The sequence below is a fragment of the Pogoniulus pusillus genome, chromosome 22, assembly GCF_015220805.1.
Source record: "Pogoniulus pusillus isolate bPogPus1 chromosome 22, bPogPus1.pri, whole genome shotgun sequence".
NCBI classification, from domain to species: Eukaryota; Metazoa; Chordata; class Aves; order Piciformes; family Lybiidae; genus Pogoniulus; species Pogoniulus pusillus.
This window is the reverse complement of record NC_087285.1, coordinates 5,853,953-5,875,600: the sequence shown is the minus strand read 5'-3', so window position 1 is coordinate 5,875,600 and position 21,648 is coordinate 5,853,953. Positions and strand designations below refer to the sequence as shown.

At 45.3% G+C, this 21,648-nt stretch overlaps 1 long non-coding RNA gene across 6 annotated transcripts; it reads left to right on the top strand.

Annotated features, from left to right (window-relative positions):
• Nucleotides 1-501: 501 nt before the first annotated feature.
• LOC135185129 (uncharacterized) lies at nt 502-20,997 on the top strand. Of its 6 annotated transcripts, XR_010306366.1 has the most exons (7): nt 502-955; nt 1,334-1,465; nt 3,437-3,491; nt 3,580-3,952; nt 5,053-5,144; nt 20,298-20,418; nt 20,892-20,997. It is a non-coding gene; the product is annotated as an uncharacterized LOC135185129 (long non-coding RNA). The 6 variants fall into 6 exon arrangements; XR_010306365.1 differs by lacking the exon at nt 20,892-20,997 and having other exon boundaries at nt 20,216-20,303; XR_010306367.1 differs by lacking the exons at nt 20,298-20,418; nt 20,892-20,997 and adding an exon at nt 16,499-16,881.
• The last annotated feature ends 651 nt before the right edge of the window (nt 20,998-21,648 follow it).

Below are 21,648 nucleotides of genomic sequence, written 5' to 3'. Positions count from 1 at the left end.
GCGTTGCTATGGACGCGGCGCATACGCCACAGAGCCGGGCGTTGCTATGGACGCGGCGCATGCGCCACAGAGCCGGGCGTTGCTAGGGGCAGCAGCGCATGCGCCACAGAGCCAGGTGTTGCTAGGGGACGCAGTGCATGCGCCAAAGAGCAGGGCGTTGCTATGGACGCGGCGCATACGCCACAGAGCCGGGCGTTGCTAGGGGACGCGGTGCATGCGCCAAAGAGCAGGGCGTTGCTATGGACGCGGCGCATGCGCCACAGAGCCGGGCGTTGCCAGGGGACGCGGCGCATTCGCCACAGAGCCATGAGTTGTTAGGGGACGCGGCGCATGCGCTACAGAGCCGAGCGTTGCTAGGGTACGCGGCGCATACGCCACAGTGCCGAGCGTTGCTAGGGACGCGGCGCATGTGTCTCACAGAGCCGAGCGCGCCGGCGACTTGGCGCATGCGTACTTATAATCTGTGTGCTCGCTACTGCCGCCGTGTGGCCATGTGGAGGTACTGCTCTTTGTTATATGTCTGGTCCCTGCGCCGTGCTGCTGCTGTGCTCCTCGCCGTCTCCCGGGAAGAAAACTCCCTGACCTTCCCACGTGCTGGGTACCAGCGAGGAAAGCGCGGAGCTGCCAGCGGGGGCCAGGTGGACCCGAACGCCGAGGGTTGAGGAAGTGCAGTTAGGGCGGGGACCGGTGAAGCCGAATGCGGGCGCGGGCGCGCCGGGAGCTGTAGGCAGGACTTTCTGCCGCCCGTGTCGGCCTGTCCCCGCGCGGTGCGGAGCGCCGTGGTTCCGCGGGAGGTGATCTGGAGTGGAGGCCGGCCGCGGGGGTGACCATAAATGCGGCAGAACTGGCAAAGTCCGGCGGCTTGCTGAGAAAGTGCTGCCAAGAGAGCTGCTGAGCCTCAAGATCTCCAGAGACTAAAGATGGGCACTTCCCTTGTCAGGCTTCGCTCTTCACGGTGAAATGTTGTTTTGCTTGTTTTATGCGGGATCCCAGTAGAGGTTTTTTTTCTGTATCTTTGGGATGTGAAAGGTTTCAGACTGCTGGCCAAAGGTTTCGGTGGCTACAGGGCACAGAGACCGGTGCCTTGCTTAGTGTTCCGTGGCTCTTGACCAAACAGGAACCACACGGGAAGGGAATTTAATCACTTGATGGGTTAAAGGATGAGATTTCCTGTAAAGTGGCTCTGATTTTGTTTGTTTGTTTCCTCCTGGGCTATATTCTGTTCCACTCTCAACTGAAGAAGTGGAAAGCTGTTGCTTCTCACTTTTAGCGCACTCTTAAAGGACAAGTAACTGAATTGCATTGCTATTAAAGTGATCTGTTGTACCTGCAGGAACGTGTGATGTGGAGAGCCTGAAACTTGGCATCTGGCAGCCTTCTGAGCAGCCCAGGGTGCCTGCAAGCTGCTGTCCTCTTGGGTGAGAGGATCCCATGTTGATCTGAGATACGTTTTGGAGACACTTATGTAAGTATCTTGAGTACTTCTGAGAAGTTGGTGCTTGTTCATATAGAGAAAGTACTCAGTGTTTTGTATTGCAACTCTCCTCCAGCTGTATTCTAAAATCTCTCTAAGAATATGTTTGGGCTTTCTGGAGTACATCTTTGGGGAATGTTCAGGGCATGGGGAGTCTCTTCTAACTAGACACAGAAAACTCTGCTGTCTTTCTGATCTTTAAAAATGTAGCAGGTAGTTTGTCAGGTAAAATTTAGAGCACTGGAGCAACATACTATGCTGTAGTTGCTTCAGAAGGATGAAATGGTGTATGTATAAGAGATGCAAAGAGAGCTGTATATAGCCTTGTCTGGCCTGCTTCATGCATGTGGTAGCTATCCTGGAGCTTGTCATGCCAATAAAATTACTGGACCGTGCTGAGAGAGATTAAAGAAATGAAAAGCACTGGCCTTGAAACAAATCTCACCCTTCCCCATGTGCCTAAATAGGTCTGAAATCCTGCTGCTGACGCTGAAGCAGCACATGCATTTTAGCAGCTTCCCAGCAGTGGGTATTTAGAGGTGATGCACTTGGCAGTAGAAGCCATCAAAAATGAGAATTTTTGCTCTCTTGGAAAATAAGAAAATAGAAGAAAAAAGTCACATTCCTTCCAAAGAGCCACGCACAGCCTGTCTTCCCAAAGTGGATGGCACTGCTGTAACAGGTGAGCTGTCATGAAATCACTTTCCTTTGTGTGCGTCAGCAGGGCCAAAAGTTTCGAATCTGCCAGTCTTTTTGGGGGGGTTTAGCACTGGAGATTTTTTGTCATTTCATTTTTTGCCTTTTTGGATTTCCCAGATGTCAAACTATCTGAGGGATCTCTGATCTCACTGATCCTTTTTGTGTCATGAACGAAGCTTTACCAAAACAGTTTAAATGATGTGGTTTCCAGACTGACTTGCATTGTTTAAACAGCAGCTACCAAACAGGGAACCCTTTGTCAGGTGTGTTGAGGCAGTTTGGCATTTGTTCTACGTGTGTAAAAAGAAAGGCAACCAAAAGTTGTCTTCCCCATCTTCTGATGGAGTGTTCTGAAGTGCTTTCTTTCTGTGTGGCTTTCAATAGTGCATTTCCCTTAGCAGTTCAGTCACTTCTTTCTTGGGCAGTGTTGCTGGCCAGTTGTCCGTATGTATATGACACTCCACCACCTCACAGTCAGATGCTCACTGTGTTTTGGGGGTAGATTGTTGAAATGTTATCAGTTCATAGCTCTGCAAGTTAAAGTAATGCAAAATGGAAAGTGAGATACTGTCGTAGTATGCTTTTTGGGTACATATAAACATACTCACACCTTTACAATGTGAGTGATTGAGATTTGTTCTGTTTTTCAGTTTACTCTTTAAAAGATTTACACTTCACTTTCCACTTCATTGACCAAGCAAGCAAGATGTGCAGCAGCAGCAGCACAAGGGCCATGGCTGCTGCAGTGACTCCGTTAATATAGATGCTGGTTGTGATGCAGCTTTGTTCTGCATCCTCACAGAGTGATCTACTTTTGGTTGGCTTATGGAGTTTCCAAGTGGGGTTTTTTTCTGTTGGTCATAAAGGAAAGGTTGAAAAGTAAACCATTCAAGGTTTAACAGAGTTCCTGGAGTTTGTCAAGCCCAGACTCCAACTTGCATAAGCAGAAAGCCTTTAATGAAAATAATGCAGGTGGCAAAAATATTTCATGTTTCCACTATGGAATCCTTCTCTTTGTTCCGTGTCATTGGAAAATTCTGACAGATGCTGTATTCATTTCGCACAGGTAGGTGCTGAAGGTGTGCTCAGCACCTAGGAATGCCACAACTGGGTTACAGAGGGCATATTCCTCTTGGCTTTTAGCAGGACAAAGGTGCAGGCCTTGTCTCTGTAGTTTGACAATATCTCAGCTAGTGCTGAGAGTAAATAGCCCTTTGTTTCTAAACCCAGTGTGGCCTGATTTTTCTTATATATGTTTCCTAGGGCTCCTCAGATACTTAGAACACTGCTAAAATGCATGGATAATGTCATCTTAAGGGTAAGATGCCTATATCTGCCTGTCTAAAAGTCCCAGGACTCTTACTGGAATGATTCAACAACTAATTTTTGCCTCTCTTTTTTTCCAGTGCTCCAACAGGGACTTGTACTGACAGAGGTTCAGAAATCCAAAACAATCAAATGGTTTAATTTGTTAGAGCAACAGACACAACAGTTTTGTGATTGACAGTGATAAATGCACTGACTGCAAGGTGAACTCAAGGTAGTAAATCCTGCTGAACAGCCGGCACAGTCAGAGACGCTAATCTTTGGAACAGCTCTCGTGTAGAACAGAAATACAGCAAAAGCTCAGCCGCGGTTTGAAGGTGCAAAGCCCACCAAGGAGAGCGTCCCTGGCTCGGGTGGGAGGAAAGGAGCAAGCGCAAACCATCAGCCATTTCCATCTCTGCCTGTTCTTCCATGGCGCCACACGGGGGCGGTAATGGTACAGCAAAGGAGCAGGTAAGTGAGGGATGGGGCAGCCCTGCGAAAACAGTGCTTGCTGTCCTCGAAGCTGTCTACAACTACCTGAGGGGTGGTTGTGGCCAGGAGGAGGTTGCTCTCTTCTCTCAGGTGGCCAGCACCACAACAAGAGGGCACAACCTCAAGCTACGCCGGGGGAAATTTAGGCTGGAGGTGAGGAGAAAGTTCTTCACTGAGAGAGTCATTGGACACTGGAATGGGCTGCCCGGGGAGGTGGTGGAGTTGCCGTCCCTGGAGCTGTTCAGGGCAGGATTGGACGTGGCACTTGGTGCCATGGTCTAGCCTTGAGCTCTGTGGTAACAGGTTGGACTTGATGATCTGTGAGGTCTCTTCCAACCTTGGTGATGCTGTGATACTCTAGCCCTGAATGCACTTAAATGCCTGAAAATTCTTGGGGAGTATTAAAAGATATTTAAAACTGTAAGCATTAGTGCGAAGTGAAGAATTGTATTAATCGAGATAGAAAAAAATACTTCAGAATGATCCCTCTCTATCTGTTATATAAAGGCTCTTAGAATATAGAAGTACTTCTAAGTAGGTCCACATAGGGTTTTAAAGTACAACTATAACTTGTGTATATGTACATTAAAAGCCGTGGATTTTCTTTCGTGTGTGTTTTTGTTCGGTGGGGTTTTTTGATGTAAATAGAGCAAGCTCTGAACAGACCCAACTGAGCTGCTCCCCATACACAGGGGAAGCTCAGTGCTGCCGCCTGGTGTTCAGTTGTCGGCACTACAGTACTGCCGCGGCGTGTGCCTCCCTGTCAGTGATCACTCGCCTATAAATGCTCTGAATGCTTGAAATGCCTGAAAATTCTTGGGGGGGGGGGGGGCAGAAGAGGTGGGGAGAAGGTGAGGGAGGAGGTGAAAAATATTTAAGCTTGCAAGGGTTAATGTGAGGAGCACTGCAGCCGTTACTTTACTTTAGTTAGAACTTGAGCAGTGCTGATTTAGAGCAAACCATATGCATGTTCTTTTTGGCTATGGTCAAGTGTCACCTTAGCAAAGGCAAGCAAGCTTTGGTGATTTACAGCAGCTTTGATGAGAAGAGTGGTAACTGATCCCCCTTGTATTCAGCAGGTCATGTCTTCTGCAAGGTTTCTGACACAGAGCCAAAGCTCGTGGTATGGTACAGCCTCCTTCTAAATGATCCTGCTGGCGTGCTGGGAAGGGTAAGAGGATGCACTTCCTTAGTAATCTCTAGTCCATGGGTTGTGGTGTTGAATGGAAACAAAAGAAACCAAAGTCAGTATCAGGATTTTCAGGAGTGTGTTCAGGTCTTGGAGATTTTTGCATCAGGATTTCCTCTGCATGAGACTGTAACAAACAAGGTGACTTGTAGAACTCATCTGCAGTCAGTACAGTTAAGGGCATACAAATGCTGTCGGGGAGACTTGCATGATAGCTGCCTCCTGGGATCATCTCCCAGTGCTCTGTGTGTGTCTAACAGTGCCACCTCTAAGACATTAATCTGATGCTACAGTCATCACCTGAAAACAGCCAGGTGAACTGCATGGCAGAGGTGCATGATGAAAGGGAATTTTCAGTGTGTACAGCTAAGGAAACTAAAGTCAGGGTGAGGTAACCTCCATGCTCTCTAGCTATCTTTTAAGAAGAGCAGTGGCATTTAACACCTTCTTCCCTTTTTCACTTAAACATGTTGGAGTACATTTTAAAGTTTCTTTGAGAGACTGGGCAAATGGTCAGGGTTGGCATTTTGAAGACAACTGGTCACGTAAGCAGACTCTGCCTCAGATGTAGCTTTTATTTGTGGAATCAAGCCTTTAATTCTTGTTTATTAAATGATCAAAATAGAAGGAGAAAACCCCAACAATGCAAGGGAATGTTAGCATGTGCTGGGTTAATGGATGAAGCTGTGTTCCTGGAAAAGGTTTTTTTGCTGTGTTTTTCGTTTGGTTGGGTTTTTTTTGGTTGGGTTTTGAGTTGTGTTGGGTTTTTTTTACTTCTGGGATATATTAAATGTATTTCAACTGAAGAACTGGAAAGGTTGCTTCTTATTTTTAGCACACTCTTAAAGGGCAAGTAACTGAATGTTGTTGCTACTGAAATGGTCTGGTTTAGCTGCAGAAAGGTGTGGCCCAGAGAGGCATGTGCATTGTAAGTTGCTTGCTGTTATCAACTCAAAACCACAGAGTTTGCTGTCTCTCCTCTCTCTGCCCAGTTTCTCCCCGTGCCCCCTTGGCTGGGTTGCACCTGTCAGGGTAGCAACTGCTGGAAGTGGGGTACTGTGAGCAGAGCTCCCTATCCAGATGTTTTGAAGAGCTAGTGAGTGCTTGCTCTTGCTGTCATCTCTCCAGCAAGGTGAACTTCTGTGCTGTAAGCACTGGATCACAGTGTCAATAATGGATTTTTTCAGTTCCTATTGAGATCTTGACAACAAAATCCCTGGCAGCCTGGAAAAGTCTCAGCAGTGAGTTTGAAGATATCTTGTCTTGGAAGCATGTATGTTCTGAAGACATACATTCAATTAATGTGGCTGTTACTTCAGTTGAAAGAAGGCACATTGTCAAGTAAGCAACTAGTCTGCTGCTTTGATCAGGAGCCTTATGAATTCATAGAGTGACAGAATCATTTTGGAAACATTTAAGATGAAGTCCAGATGTTAACCCAGCACTGTCAGCTCACCACTAAACCACGTCCCTCAGTACCACATCTCCACAGCTTTGAAACCCCTCCAGGGATGGGGTATCAATCACTCCATGGGCAGCCTGTTCCAGGTCCAAACTATTTCAGGAAAGATTTTTTTTTTCCTAATATCCAATCTAAACCTCCTCTAAATGACTTAATTATGCCACTTTTACAGTGATAAGCTTTTAGTTATAGAGCCAGCATTAAGAACCATCCTTAAGAACCAGTGGCCTCCTTACAGCCACTGCAATCTTTCTGCTTACCTTCACCCATCTCCTCCAGCTATCACCCAGCAGCAGCTTTATAAAAGCCAAACAAATAATTTTATTGAAAGAAATGACACATCAGGATGTCTGCTGGGAGAATTGGTTAGCTTCCTGGCAGTAAATTGCACTGGAGTAAATTACAGAGGCATTTTATAACCTCAAAATTGATAATTTTTTTTTTAATAAATGTTAATATATTCAAAAGAAATTTTGTCATCCAACTGTGCCAGCCAGTACAAGCATTAAGGCAAAGAGTCAATCAAGACATAATTTTGTGATGATATAATTCGGAATGGCTGTGTATTCTTCCTAACACAGTTATTTTTTATTGCTGTGGCTCTATTACAGACAGCCATAAAGTGCTGTTTATGACTATTCATTCTCTTGCCCCTTGTTTAAAATATAGTTCTTTACAATTCCCTTTAAGCTGACAGTGTGTCAAACTCTGCAGGTAATAAGAGGCATAATAGGAAAACTCTCTTTAACTGCAGGCTTTCTCAGTGCATTACACATCAGTTGCTAATTGGACGTAGAGAATTTGGTGAATTATCTTGGGAGTGTTGGGTGTGATCCAGCAAAACATTCCTCTGGATCCATGTCAGTCCAAACAGTTGCCTGATATCTGGTCCCTTTTCAATTCCTTAGCCCAGAATAACAGATATGGAGTTTGGATTTGTAGGCAGCAAAATTAAAAGCTGGGTAGAAGCTGACATGGGTGTTACAGGTCACAACATGGTTCAATTTGTTTTCTCAGCTTGTTTTCATGAAGAAATGACCCTAGTGTTATCAGGCTGCCAATGCACATACTAGCATGAGGGTGTATCACTTCTTCCTGCAGCTGCTGAGCCTATTAGCACATTTTAACCTTATTTCCCAATAGCAGAGGCTTTGGAGTGATGGTATTCCTACAAATTTTGAGGCAGCAGACAGCAGAGAAAATCCTCCTCAGAGCTTTAGACTATGGGAAAGGTTGAAATGTTATCTCAACTCCTTGCTAAGCACCAGTGTCCTGGTGTGAGCTAGACCAAAACTAATTCTGGTCAGCAGTGTCAATTCTCAGCTCAGTCTCTGCTCAGTGAGGCATTTTCTGAAGTTCAGGGCAGCTTTGCACAGCCGATGACTGCCATGAGAATGTTGATGGGGATAGTTCCTGCCCAGGGCTAGGCTACAGAAAGGCTCTGCCTTCGACTTGTTCTTGTGCAGGCCAAGGGCACTGCCACGGCTTGTACCCCACCTTGAGGGGCAGAAAGTCAGAGGTGGCACCTGTGAGGAGGAGCAGACAGGAAAGGTGACCCTCAACTGACCAACAGGGGATTCAGTTGCTCTATGACATGTCACCCTCTCTATTTTACCTTTTGATTTTGCCTTGGAGTAAATGCAGACCTCAAATATCAGAGAACACAGTTGTGCCTGTTTTTTCATGTTCTTGGTCTGGTGTGCAAGGTTTTATTTTTGCCTGCAATAGCTTTTTGGATTTATACACACACACACACACATATATATATATGTTTTTCAGCCATCCATATATGCAGCAGCCTTGCAGGGGCTGTGTCAGGCAGTCACTCTCCCTCCTGTTCATCTGTTGATTGTTGCTTCTAGCACACTTAAAAAGCTGCTGGTTGCTTTCACCCTGCCTTTTTTTTTTTGCCTTACTTATTTTATCTTCATCCTGTTGTCTCTAAAGAGGCCTTTACAAAACAGTGCCTATCTGTGATGCACATCTTGCTTTTATTAATAATTCATTAATGGATTTAGATTAAAGGAGGGAAAAAAAAAAAGGCACCAGACCCCAACATCCAGGAGTGATCACAGCTTAGGAACTGTGCTGTGCATATTTTGCACCTCAGGCTGCATCGTTCGTGAGTGCTCCCTGCAACACTCCAGCCAGAGACATCCAGGGGCTTGTCTTTGTAAACCTGTTTTGAAAATAAGAAGTGTTCAGGTTTGTTACATGGCAAAATGTTCCCTGGGAAATCGATTGATCCTGAGCAAAAGCAGCACCGTGGTTTTGGAGCTGGTGTGTGATTTTTTTTTTTGCAGAGAAGCAGACATTTGTGTGGGCACTTACTGGAGTCTGATGGGCAAAGCAATTACAGGTTCATCAAGAATTAAAATTCATCAGTGACTGCACAGTCGTTTTGCTGCAGTTCCTGGTAATAAAGTCAGAATTGGTCTGATGACACACAGGAATTAATGCCTAGTTCTGAGCAGGCAGCTTGTTTTTACAGCCAATATCATTTGCCAGTTTCTTTCGATACGTCTTGGAGAGGGAGTTTTTGGCTTGGTCTGTGCAAGCCTGAGGACTTCAAGCCTGAATCGGATTGAAGAAGCCCTGCCCCATGCCAGGGCACAGATCACTGTGCTGTCCTTTGGGTTCCATTGCTATTTGTAAGAGGACACGATGGATAGCAGCTGTGTGGCAGCTGGAGAAGAGTGTGACCACTGCTGTGCTGCTTAGATCTAATTGCTCCCAAATAGCTGCCGTTTAAGACCCGATGATGCCTTTGAGGCTTCTTAAGCAGCTCTTGCAGGATGGTTTGGTGATGATGCTTCTCCCCAGCTTCAGTTGTGCACAAGCTCCTCCTTCCTAGCATTCATTACTGAATTCTTTCCAAATGTCTTTACTTTACTGGGACCAAATTCACTCTTTATGCTTTGTGTTGAGAGTCACCTTTACTTCTGTCATTCAGACAGAAAATACAAACATTTGCTCCGTTTTTTTTCAACCTTCAGCTGCCTGGGTGCTAATCCTGCTGTGTTAAGGCAGTTTAACACTTCATTAATTGTTTTGGAGGCGGTCTGGGAACTGCACATGGTAACGACTGCACTGCTTAGTCAATGGGAAAAGCCTTCTCAGCAAATACCAGCCCTGTTAATAGATGCTGTCTGCTCATCAAGGAGAGACTTTTGCCTCTAAGGAAGGTCAGAGCCTTTTCTTAGTTTGCTTCTGACCCAAAGTTTCCCTCCTACAATCCTCCTTTCAGTAGGCAAAAATCAGCCCGCTGTGAATTAGAAGAGCTGGAGCAAGCCTCCAGAAGTGGATGGATCCTCAGCCACTGAAGATGTTAAACAAGTTCCCATACTTCATCCAAGCTTTTGCCACTAAGTCACAGGAAGGGATAACATTATGAGTTGGTAATTTATTTCCATATTCTGTAATCATATTTCAGTGGCTGTTTGGTTTATGACCTTTAAAACCACCTTGCGTTTAGACTGATAAATGGGTGGCAAATAAATTTAGCAAAATAAGCAATTTCAGCCTATGGAAGGTCAGCAGAGGGCTGTGCAATCACAGCTTCCATTAATATGTTATATTTCAGTCAAAAGCTTTTAAAAGCTGAAGGTTTTCAGAGGGAAAACCTATAGCTTTGATGAATGGGTTTCTTCTAATAGCTGAAAGGGAAATGGAAATCAAAGGGAATAACTGCTTGAAGCAGAGATGAAGTTAGGCAGAGGGGTTTCCTCTGGCAGGACAGTTGGGTGGGCTTGGCAATGAGCAAATGAAATTTTGGCTTTAAGGCCTTTTGAGTAACTCTGTAATTAGTTAATTGACAGATTATTTGTAATAGCTATTGTTATTATTGGTGTGGGGCTTGAGTAGAGCCACAAAGGACAGGTAAATGAAATAGCTGTCATTATAAGCAGTTCTTAAGAGGATGAGGGAGGAGAGAGCAGAGGGATGTTAACACTCCATTCCAATTGGCAGCTCTTCCAGCAACTGTCAGCCAAGGTTTGAGCCGCCTGAGGGGGGATTAGGTCTCTTTGAAGAGGAAAGATCTGTTAAATTAATTACTTGCTGCATATTAGCTCAGCTACATTTCATGACCACATGCAGGGCTCCTCTTTCTGCTGGGGTGTAAGAAGTCAAATTCATAGAATCATAGAATAATTTTGGTTGGAAAAGACCTTTGAGACCACTGAGTCAAACTGTTAACCCAGCACTGCCAGGTCTCCTCTAAACCATGTCCCACAGCACCACATCTACATGGCGCTTAAATTTATGGAGAAAGCAATGCAAAAGCTTCTTGTGGGACTGAGATAATCTTTCCTTCCTGTTTAAAGCTGTGGAGCTTCTGCATAGAGTAGGAACTTGAATCTGTTGAAAGCAGAGATGAGGAAGAATCATTACAAGAGAGATCCAGAAGATGCAGGAAAACAGCACATTAAAAGCTGAGTTAAAGCTTCTTTCTGGTTCTCTCAAAAGTGTATTTTTGGCACAGAAAGAGTTAAAAAATCAATTGTAAAGTCACTGTCCTGGATAAAAATATCTTGAATGTCTCCTGTAAGTCAAGGTTGCCTTAGAGATGATACAGCCTGTGGGGCTGGGGTTTGCGTGGGACAGGGATCTGGGACAGCTCTATCCCCTGAGCAAGAGGTATCTGATGTGGACTGCAGTCTGCTTTTACATGATGATTGATTGGGGTGGCCTTGATTTGCTCAGCCCTGGAGCTGATGGGAGGAGATCTCAGAATCTCTGGTCCCAGGGAAGAGCAAGCAGACATGTGCCATTGCCCTGTTCCCCTGGTGCTAGAGCAGCCATCTTCCAGCACCTGCCACCACCTGAGGCAGAGATGTAGGGCAAACTGTGCTGGGGAGAGCAAGGACAGGCGCTGGCTTCTCTCCAACATAGGTGCCACTGCTGCAAAATGCAATCTGCCTGTTATGCTGAGCCTCTAAAATGAAAATTCATGTGACAGCTTGTCTGTGGGGCAGATGTGCCTGTGCATGGTGTGGGACAAGGCATCAGAAGCTGATTTCTTGGGGAGCTGTGAGGTTTATACTGGCAGAGGACCTGTTGTCTCTGGAGCAGGGAACTGGTTGTTAATGCTTGAATTGCCAGCGGTGTTTGCGCCTGATTTAGTATCACTTAAGTAAGTGATGTATGATTTCAATTAGGAAGCAAAGATGCTTACTGCATCTCCATGATATGTTTGGATGGAGAAAAGTGCTTTGCACAGTCTTTCTGTGTCGAGGGAGGTAAGTGGAGCACAGGGTGTCTGGGGGTTGCTTGCTGCAAAGTTATTTCAATGTCGTCTGAGAAAGCAAACTGCATCAAGTTCATCCTGTGTGTGCCAACATTGATGTCAAGCTGCTGGGACAGGCTGAAGGGTTCTGGCTGGCCCTGAGACCAGACTGGTGGGTGCTACTGGGGGGTGTTTTCTCTTGGAGTCACTGCTCTCTGCCAGATGAAGAAGAGTAGTTGCACTGTGTGCTGGTTACTCTGTGCTGCTGACACACGGTAGAGCTACAGGCCTGGGGGAAGAGTGCCTTGAAAGTTGCCTGGCAGATGGGATCTGGGGGTGCTGGTTAACAGCTGACTGAAGCTGTCAGCGAGCAGTGTGCCCTCTGGTGGCCAAGAAGGCAAACAGCATCCTGGCCTATATCAGGACCGGGGAAGTGATCGTGCCCTGGCGCTCGGCACTGGTGGGACCACGCCTTGACTACTGGGTTTGGTTTTGGGCCTCTCACTACAAGAAGAACATTGAGGGGCTGGAGTGGGTCGAGAGGAGGGCAACAAAGCTGCTGAGGAGTCTTGAACACAAGTCATACGAGGAGCGGCTGATGGAGCTAGGGTGGTTGTCTAGCCTGGAGAAGGGGTGCCTAAGGGGACATCTTGTTGCTCTGTAAGTCCCTGAAAGAGGTTGGAGCAAGAGTTTGGATGTGGGTTTGGATATGAGACCTATGCTGGAGCTGGCAGGAGAGGGAGGTGAGATGTCTGACACTCAGGTGTCATGCTCTCCATGCAAATGTTGCCATAGCACTGAGTTTCTTTGCAAAGCAGCTGATATCGGAACTATTATCCTTATAAAAGCCAATGGGGATTTAAACTGTGCATTTCAGAACCTGTGTGCTACTGGGTGAGAGCTGTTCCCATGTATCAGCCATATGAGCTTCCAAACTGCTAAGCTAAACAAAAGAGATCTTTTTCCTTTGGAACAATGTAGTGAAGTGCATACAAATAAAGTGTTACCTTGTGCTGAGTAGAGGAGCAGTTGGAAAGCCTCTGTAAAGCAGTAACAAAGATTACTTAATTGCTCAGCATGATGCATCTCTAATTGTGATAGTGTTGTGTTTCCTACCAGATCCCACTTGATCTGCAGAATATGAAACCCCCAACGTAGTGCTTTCCCCTGGTAGCTGGGAACCTTTCTTTACCAGAAAGAAGACAGCAGAAATCTTCTATGGTGCTGCTGTCTACTGGAGTATCCTCTGAAAAGCAGGATCCTTCCTACCTCCTACCTTCTGTGTGACCATTCCTGCTTTACCTGCACAGTCCATCAATTTCCTGCATCGCTGTAGCATGCTCTTTCCACCTTCAGGAAGGAATTTCCTCTTAGTGTGATTTATTTACATTGTGCTGAACCCCAAGACAGTGTGAGAGGCCAGCTTCCTCCCAGTGGTTGGGGGGCACCTTTTGACCATCTTGTCTATCCTTCAGGTGCACACTCCAACAAGCCACATTTCCAAGCTGAAGGTGAGGCTGACAGCAAGCTCTTCAGATTCATGCACTATTCATGCAGTCCTCTAAGCTTCACTGAAGCCCTTATAAGATAATAAGAAATTAATGAAACGTGGCAGTCTACACCTCCACTACAGTTTTCATCCAGGGATCTCTGCCTTTCACTAATATTTATTAACTGAGTCTTGAGACAGTCCAGCAGGGTCTCAGATTCAATTTTAGATCTGAGGAACTCACTCTGCACAGTGAGTCCATGAAAGAGTTCACCTTCTGACTACTGTGTGACAACATGGGCACCTCTTTTTCAACTCTTCACTGCTATCCCGTGGGTTCTATAGAGTTTGCTAAAAGAGCTGCTTCCACAATTGGGGCTCCTCTGCCTTCAGTAGTGCAGGAATGATAGAGAAGTTCTGGATCTGGTACTTATGTCAACCTCATGCAGCCTACAGGGTTGGAGAAGAGTTGCTGGGAAGCTGCCTGGCAGTATTGGTGGGTATCCAACTAAGAGCTGTTGTGTGCCCAAGTGGCCAAGAAGGCCAACAGTATCCTGGCAAGCATGGCCAGCAGGACCAGGAGGGTGATTCTCCCACTCTTACTCAGCACTGGTGAGGCCACATCTCAATTACTGGATTCAGTTTTGTTCCTCTCACTCCAAGAAAGACATTGAGGTGCTAGAGTGTGTGCAGAGAAGCGCAACAAACCTGGTGAGGGGTCTGGAGAAAAGGTTGCCCCAGACAGCAGTGGAGTCCCCATCCCTGGAAGGTTTCCAAACTGTGTAAATGTGGTGCTGAGGGACATGGTTCAGTGGTGACCTGGCAGGGCTGGGTTAGGGGGTGGACTTCCTTAAAGGTTTCTTCCAACCAAAGTGATTCTATGAGTCTGTGTGTCTAAGATGGGTGAAAATGAGGAAGCTCAGCAACGTTAAACACAGTTGTGAGTAGAGGTAGGTACAGTGGAGGATAAAATGGGTGCTGAAATGGAGAACAAGGTAAAAAAAACAAATGGTGTCGTATTTCTCAGCTCTCCTGGGGCAGATGAAGTGAAATGAAGTATCTTGGATTAGAAAATCACAGAGGAGAAAGGGCAGAACCTCACGAAGAGTTTAGGGAAGGACATACTCAAGTGAGAAGGGAACAGCAAAGGCAGGAGCTGGAAGGTGACAAGACAGAGTCATGAAAAAGACATTCAGAGAAGGACAAAAGTAACAAGGTGGGAAAATAAAAGTTAGCAGGAAGGATTAGAAAGCATGTGTAAAAAGTTCACGTGCCCCTCTATCTGTGGGTGACTGTGGCAGAATCATTCCCTTGCACATTCCCTATTTTTACAGAGGTGTAAGTGCTTTTCCCACCTAGGTTCTGCAATGTTTGCCATACTGCCCTGCTGCAGCACTTGGAGCCCCAGGCAAAGCAACATCCTGACCCCAGTAGTGCCCCTTGCTGAGAAAGGAAACCTCTACACTGCCCTCTTGAAGAGATATGCTAAAGAAAAATAACTGCCATGATCGATGTGAGCACATATCTGCCATGGGTCGTATGCAGCAATGAGTGTGAAGGAGAAAGTCCATGGTACTCAGGCTACTGAATCTGTCTGTGCAGCTCAGAGATATGAGGCAGTTGACATTCTGTGTTTGCTTCAGAAATCAGAATAATCCCAACCCCCAGGCTGGCTCCTTTTCACAGAGATTTTTGAACCATTCATTGCTGTTTTTTTAAAGGAAGTTGGACAGCTACACTGAAAAATATCTTTTTAATCTCAAAGCTTCCTAAGCAGTATTTGAAAGTAAGCCCCTCCTGTACTTGTACTGATTTAGTTTAAATCTGCATCTTTAGATCTGTGCTGTTAAAGAGCTACACACCTTTCACCCATAGAGAGTGGCAGCCTTGTAGATGCAAGGATGTTAAAAATTGCCTGAGTGAACCCATGCCAGCCCTTGCTGAATTGGATATCTGTTTCACGTGGTGGTGGATAGCAGATGCTCTAAAAGCCCCATCACAGGCAGATAGAATCACAGAATCATAGAATTGTTTTGTTTGAAAAAAACCTCTGAGATCAAGTTCAGCCATCAACTTAAGGCCAATATAGCCATTAAACCATGTCTACATGCTTTTTGAACACCTCCAGGCACGGTGACTCCACCACCTCCCTGGGGAGCCTGTTCCAATGCTTGACCACAGTTGCAGGCAAGAAATGTTTCCAAATACTCAACCTAAACCTCCTCTGACACAATTTCAGGCCACTTCCTCTCCATCACCAGATACTATGGGGAAGAGACCAACCCCCACCTTGCTACAACCTCCTTTTAGGGACATGTAGAGAGCAATGAGGTCTCCCTGCAGTCTCATACTCTCCAGACTAAACAAACCCAGTTCTCTCAGCTGCTCCTCACCAAACCTGTTCTCCAGACCCTTCACCAGCTTCATGCCTTTCTCTGGACATACTCCAGTTCTTCAGTGTTTTTCTAGTGAGGGTCCCAAAACTGAACCCAAGTATTCAAGATATGGCATCACTAGTGCTCAAATATAGCAGCACAGTCACTTCCCCTACTCCTGCTGGTCACATCAATGTGGAATAATCTTCTGCCTCTCAATATCTGATCCTAATAGTCTGTGAGTGCTTTAGTCTCAGAAACCCTACAGAACTGATATCCTTTCAATGTTTTCTCCTGTTGTTAATTACAAACCTCACTCTGTTTGTTAATGTTGAGTTAAATCTCTGCACCTACTGCTTCAACCCTTGACAGAGCCCCTCTTACCAGCACTTCAACCTAAAATCAGGAATTTCTTTTCTCCACCTGCCAAAATTAGTTTTCCTATAGATTATTTACAGCTGTTTACTGTCATCCTGTGGTGAGAAAGACAACAGCTTTGTGGTTTTCTAACAGAACTATTGGCAGCATCCTGTGACATCCCCTCACACAACTGTGTCAGCACAAGGGTGTTCCACAGGACCCTTGAAACAATTTTTGTCTGCAGAGTGTGACTTCACCACTGGTTTCTCTCATGAAAATCAGTGCTTAGAACAGCTACTTCACCTGACTTGTGTTGGGTTTTTTGCACTATCTCATCCTCTTCTCTTGGTTTCTGCTCGGGGAGGCTGAGTCTCATAGAACTGAAGAAATGTAAGGTCACAAGGAGCTATTTCTCTTCCCTAGAGCAAGATGAGTCCCTGTGATCAAAGCAAGCAGTGATGGTGACAGAAGACCACCTGGCCATACCTCTTGTTTTGTAGCTCCAGGGTGTTGGCAGCAGCACATTTTGTTGTTTTTCAAAGATACAGAAGAAGGAAAAACTTCAAAGCACTGGATGAGATCCTGCTATGAGAAGCCTCAGGGAGGACACAGAGAGATACATAGAAGGTGAAAGTCTGAAGTTACTGTAAAATTGCTCTTTCCAAGAAGTGGAGCAAGTCAATGAAGAAGATGTTTGGGTTCTGTAAAGTAAATCAGATCTCTAAGCAAACCCTAAAAGCTTCTGAGGGATAGGAGCAAGCCAAAGTTCTCCATCTTTTGGGTATGTTCATCATTCAACTTGGGATATTTGTGACAGTGAAATCTCATGGTTGCACATGTCTGTGGTGACCCAGATGGTCCCTAGCACAACAGCAGAGGCAGTGGCCAGGCTGGCTCCCCCATTCCCTGCTGCAGATTAGAAAGGGGCTTTTCAGGGCACATGTCTGTATAAATGTTGGACATTAGAAGGAGTTATTTACAGTGAGGATAGTGAAATACTGGAACAGGTTGCCTACCTGGTGGAGGGCCCATCCCTGGAGACATTCAAGGTCAAACTCAATGGGGCCCTGAGCAATCTTCTCTAGTTAAAGATGTCCCTGCTTGCTCTAGGGGCAGGGAGGTTTGGAAAAGATGAGCTTCAAGGATCCCTTTCAGCCTGATGCATTCTTTAATTCTATGATCTGAGTCACTATGTACCATGTGTTAGCTGGGGCATGGAGAGGTATTTCTCACCTGGCAAAGTGCTCTGCCTTTGCACTTGCATGTGTGAGAAGGGGATAATTTATTTAAATTTATGATGGCTAACAGGCTTATCTAACTACAGTTAAAATAACGTGCTGAATTATTCATGTGATATTTGGAATCATGATTGTGGGAACAAATTAGCTGACTGAAAACTGGAGGCTGATGTTGCTCATTAATAATGCATAGAGGGAGGCCGGGTGCTGGGCGAGCGGCTGGGCTGGCTCCAAGCATACAAATGGGATGTTTCCACCTTAGAGATGTTCTTCCTGGGCAGTGCCTGTCTGGGAAAGGATTGCCAGCCCTGCTGCTGGCTGACTAGTTGGATGTGAATGCAGAACCAGGAGTCTCTGTTGCTTCAGTCAGGTATGTTTCAGTCTCCAGGAGACTGTGAGGAGGAAAGGCTGAGAGAGATAGGGCTTTAAAGCCTGGAGAAGTGCAGCCTGAGAAGGGATCTTCTTAATGCTCATCAAGAGCTAAAGGGTGGGGGGCAAGAGAATGAGGCCAGACTCTTTTTAGTTGTGCCCAGCAACAAGACAAGGGGTCATGGGTACAAATTAAAACATGGAAGTTTTTGCTTAAATGTGAGGAAGAACTTCTTTGTTGTGAGGATGCTAGAGCCCTGGATCAGGCTGCCCAGAGAGGTTGTGCAGTCTCCTTCTCTGAAGAGATTTCAAACCCGCCTGGACATAGTGATCCTGGGCAGGCTGTGGTGGGCAACCCTTCCTTAGTAGGAGGGTTGGACTGGATGAGCCCAAGAGGTCCCTTCCAGTCTCCACCATGCTGGGGTTCTGTGTGGTACTTGATATTTAGCAGAGTGATACTTTCCTTCTGTTTTGTTTGAAAAGTTCGATAACGTGGTAGATGTGTTAAAGAAAATCATCACACAGAGATCTAATGGGTATTGCTCTACATAGAATCTTAGAATCATTTAAGCTGGAAAAAAACTGTGAGATTGTTGAGTCCAACCATCAACCCAATGCTACCAAGTCCTACTGCTAAAACATGTGCCTCAGCACTATGTGCACACATCTTTTAAATACCTCCAGGAGTGATGGTTCAATGACTGTCCTGGGCAGCTTGTTCCAGAGCTTGGTAGCCCTTTCAGTGAAGATTTTTTTCCTAAGATCCAACTGATAGAAATCAGTTCTTGCAGTGCTGAAGAACTGGAAAATATTTAAGGACTCAGGATCACATCAGCTGTGAGGATTTGCCATATGGGTTGGTGTACCTTCAGATAAGGATGATATAATACAAACAGGGCACGACTTGGATAATGAGGGGCTATATGTGAAGTGACATGATTGCTTGATTGAGATAATAGTTGAAGCATGTGGAGAAGGAAATTATAATTTATATATTGCTGATTGTGAGGTTTATTTTAAGGACATCATTTCAAAATTGTCAAAATCAGAAAGAAAGATCTTGAATGAAAGCAAGTCACCAAAAGTAAAAAAGATAAAATGCTACTGAACAATTAATGCCTTGAGGCCAAGCAGGAAGTGGGCAGCAAAGGGTGGAGGCATAGGAGAAGACAAAGATAAGAGTTCCTGTTCTTAGCAAAAACCAGAACCAGGAACCAAACATCTATTTGGGTTAGAAAGGGCATTGATTGCAACTGCTTCATTCTTGGAGGGTAGGTGGTGCTTGAGTTCAGGTGGATGCATGGAAGTTTCTGCCACTCTGTCTCTCCCAGCCATCCATGTCCTGGGTCTGAGCTGCAGCGAATCCTGCATGCCTGAAGCCATCTGCAAAATGCCACACATCTTCAGCTGGTGACAGACATCTGTAAAAGTTAATTGCTGGATAATCTGGGGCAAATCATGGTATCTTCTAATCACATCTAGTGTGGGTGCCACCGCCACCAGCCTTTAGCGTCTGGATGATGCTTTGGTGATGATGAAACACTGCTGGGCACTGGGAGACTGGGGTAGGGGATGGGCATGGTGGGTGAGGTGTTATCAGGGCTCACAGCCATCTGCAGTGGCTGATAGGCATCTGTGTCTCCAGAGGCAGCAACATGTGAGGAAATTCTCCAGGGTGGCAATTTTTCTGCCTGTATTGCTGATTTGTTCATCTGCAGTGTCTTTAATGTGATTAATGTGGAGAGTTCTGCAAACTGATCAAGACAGACCTGGTCTGCCTGTAATTTCAGCTAAATTACAGAGATGTTCAATTTTAACCATGCCTTTGATAAGGTAATAGAAAAAGCTAATTTAGCATATTGCACAGACTGCCTAGAGTGGAGGCGAAGCTGTGTATTGATCAAACATATACACAGGTACCAATATTGGGGGATAGTGATAAATACTTCTGTAGAGGCTAAGTAGATTTTTATTACTCTCCCTCTGTGAGCTTGTACCTTAACTCCTAATGTGTTTAATTAGAGCTGCTCAGGGCAGGTTTTCAGCTTGCTTCCATTGTGTCCCCATTGTGAATCAGAAGTTTATTTGCTTCTCTGGTCGATGCCTGGGAAATAACGATATGGCACATAAGCTCACAACTTGCACCATCAAAATGCCACAGAGAATGAAACTACCCCTGTGTTATGACCTTGATGCACAATTTAAATAGATGATTTCTCAAGCCAAATAAAACCTTTCACATTAGGCAGTAGATGAGCCACTGGCACCCGTTACAAATGCAGCTCCCTCCTCTCCTAATTAATAATACAAAATAGTGGTGGAATAGATTTATGCTTGTCAGCAGAGCAGTTAACTGTCATGCTGCTGATGAGTCAATGGCTTGTTGTATCATAAGTGCTGATAATACCCAGATCTGGGCTGGGCACTAAGCTGTGAGATGGCAATTTAGTTTTCACACATCATTTAGTTATGCTTTTATTTCAGATTAATCTCTGTTTTTTCTCTCCTTTTTATCTCACTTCTATTGCAATAGGCTCAACAGTGACCCAGGGCATACTGTGAGAACTTGCTGTCATAGGCTGAACTTTAACTGTGACTGTTTCCATGGGTTTTAGAGGACAAAATGCCTGGCAGAACCAAAACAACCAGCTCATCAACACGCCAGCACCTAGAGACAACTGAGGAGCAAAGTCCATGGCCAGGGGATCCTACAAGCAATAGGATGCATCACCACAGGTAATTGATACTATATTGGCCTTTCCACTACACCACAAAAGTCAAAACTTGAAATGCAGAAGGAAGAGGTGTCCTGTCCTCAACTAACCACGTGTTTATTAGAGGAAGGGCAATGTAAGGACTCTTAGGCTGTATCCCTGAGGGCTTATTGCAACTCTTTGCCATTCAAGGTGGGGTAGATTAGGCAGTGCAGGAAGGACCTGGGTCCAAGCTTTGTGGAGATGGTGTTATGTCTGATTGGAAAAGGGCTTCAGGTCTCTATTTATTTACTCACAGTCTGTCACCAGAGCAGGGGCTTGAAGTAGGGACTTAGTGGTCCAAGGAGCTTGAGGCTTTTGATCAAAGATTCTCCTTCAGCAAAATCTATGAGTGTAAATGACCAGATATTGTCTGGGAAATGGCCAGCTGTAGGTGGGATTTCAGTATTTATCCTGGCATTGTGGTAAATCTCTGATACTTTGTCTTTCCTTCAGGATTAGTACACTGGGAATTTCCTCTGGCTGATAACATCTTCACCTCTATTTTTCTCAGCAAAGTTTACTTGGATTCTTGATGAACCCACTTTGTTTTACAGATATCCATAGCACTTGGGCTGCTGCTGTCCCTACTGTATGTGAGTATTTAGTCCACACTGTTGGAGTTTAAGGAGTATGATGGGTTCTGGAGGTGGTGGAGGTGTGCTTCTTCACAAAGATTTCACCTCACCTTCATGGGCCTGCAGAGACTCTTTGGTAAAATGGTCCTGGCCAGTTGAATTTCACAGATTCTTAAAATGGTTTGGATTGGAAAGGACCTTGAAGTTTATCCAGTTCCAACCACCTGCCATGGGCAGGGACACCTTCCACTAGACCAGGTTGCTCAAGATTCCCTTTGAACACCTCCAGGGAAGGGACATCCACAACTTCTCTGGGCAGTTCCAATGCCTCACCACCTTCATAGTGAAGAATTTCCTCCTAATATCTAAATCTCCTCCCTTTCAGTTTAAAACCATTTAAAAACTTTTTGTGCAGCAAAAGACTTTCCCTGCAGACATGGAACTACTCAATATTTTGCAGACCAGAAGTGCTCTGGATTTGTTTTTAGCATTGCTCTGTTGACATTTCAGCAAAGTTGTATTAATTCATCTGGGGAAGGAAATTATGTAACCCTGTGGCCACCCTCACACATGGACTTCCCAGTGTTAGCAGGAAAGTGTCATTCAGGGACACTAAGACAAGTGTCATTTTTACA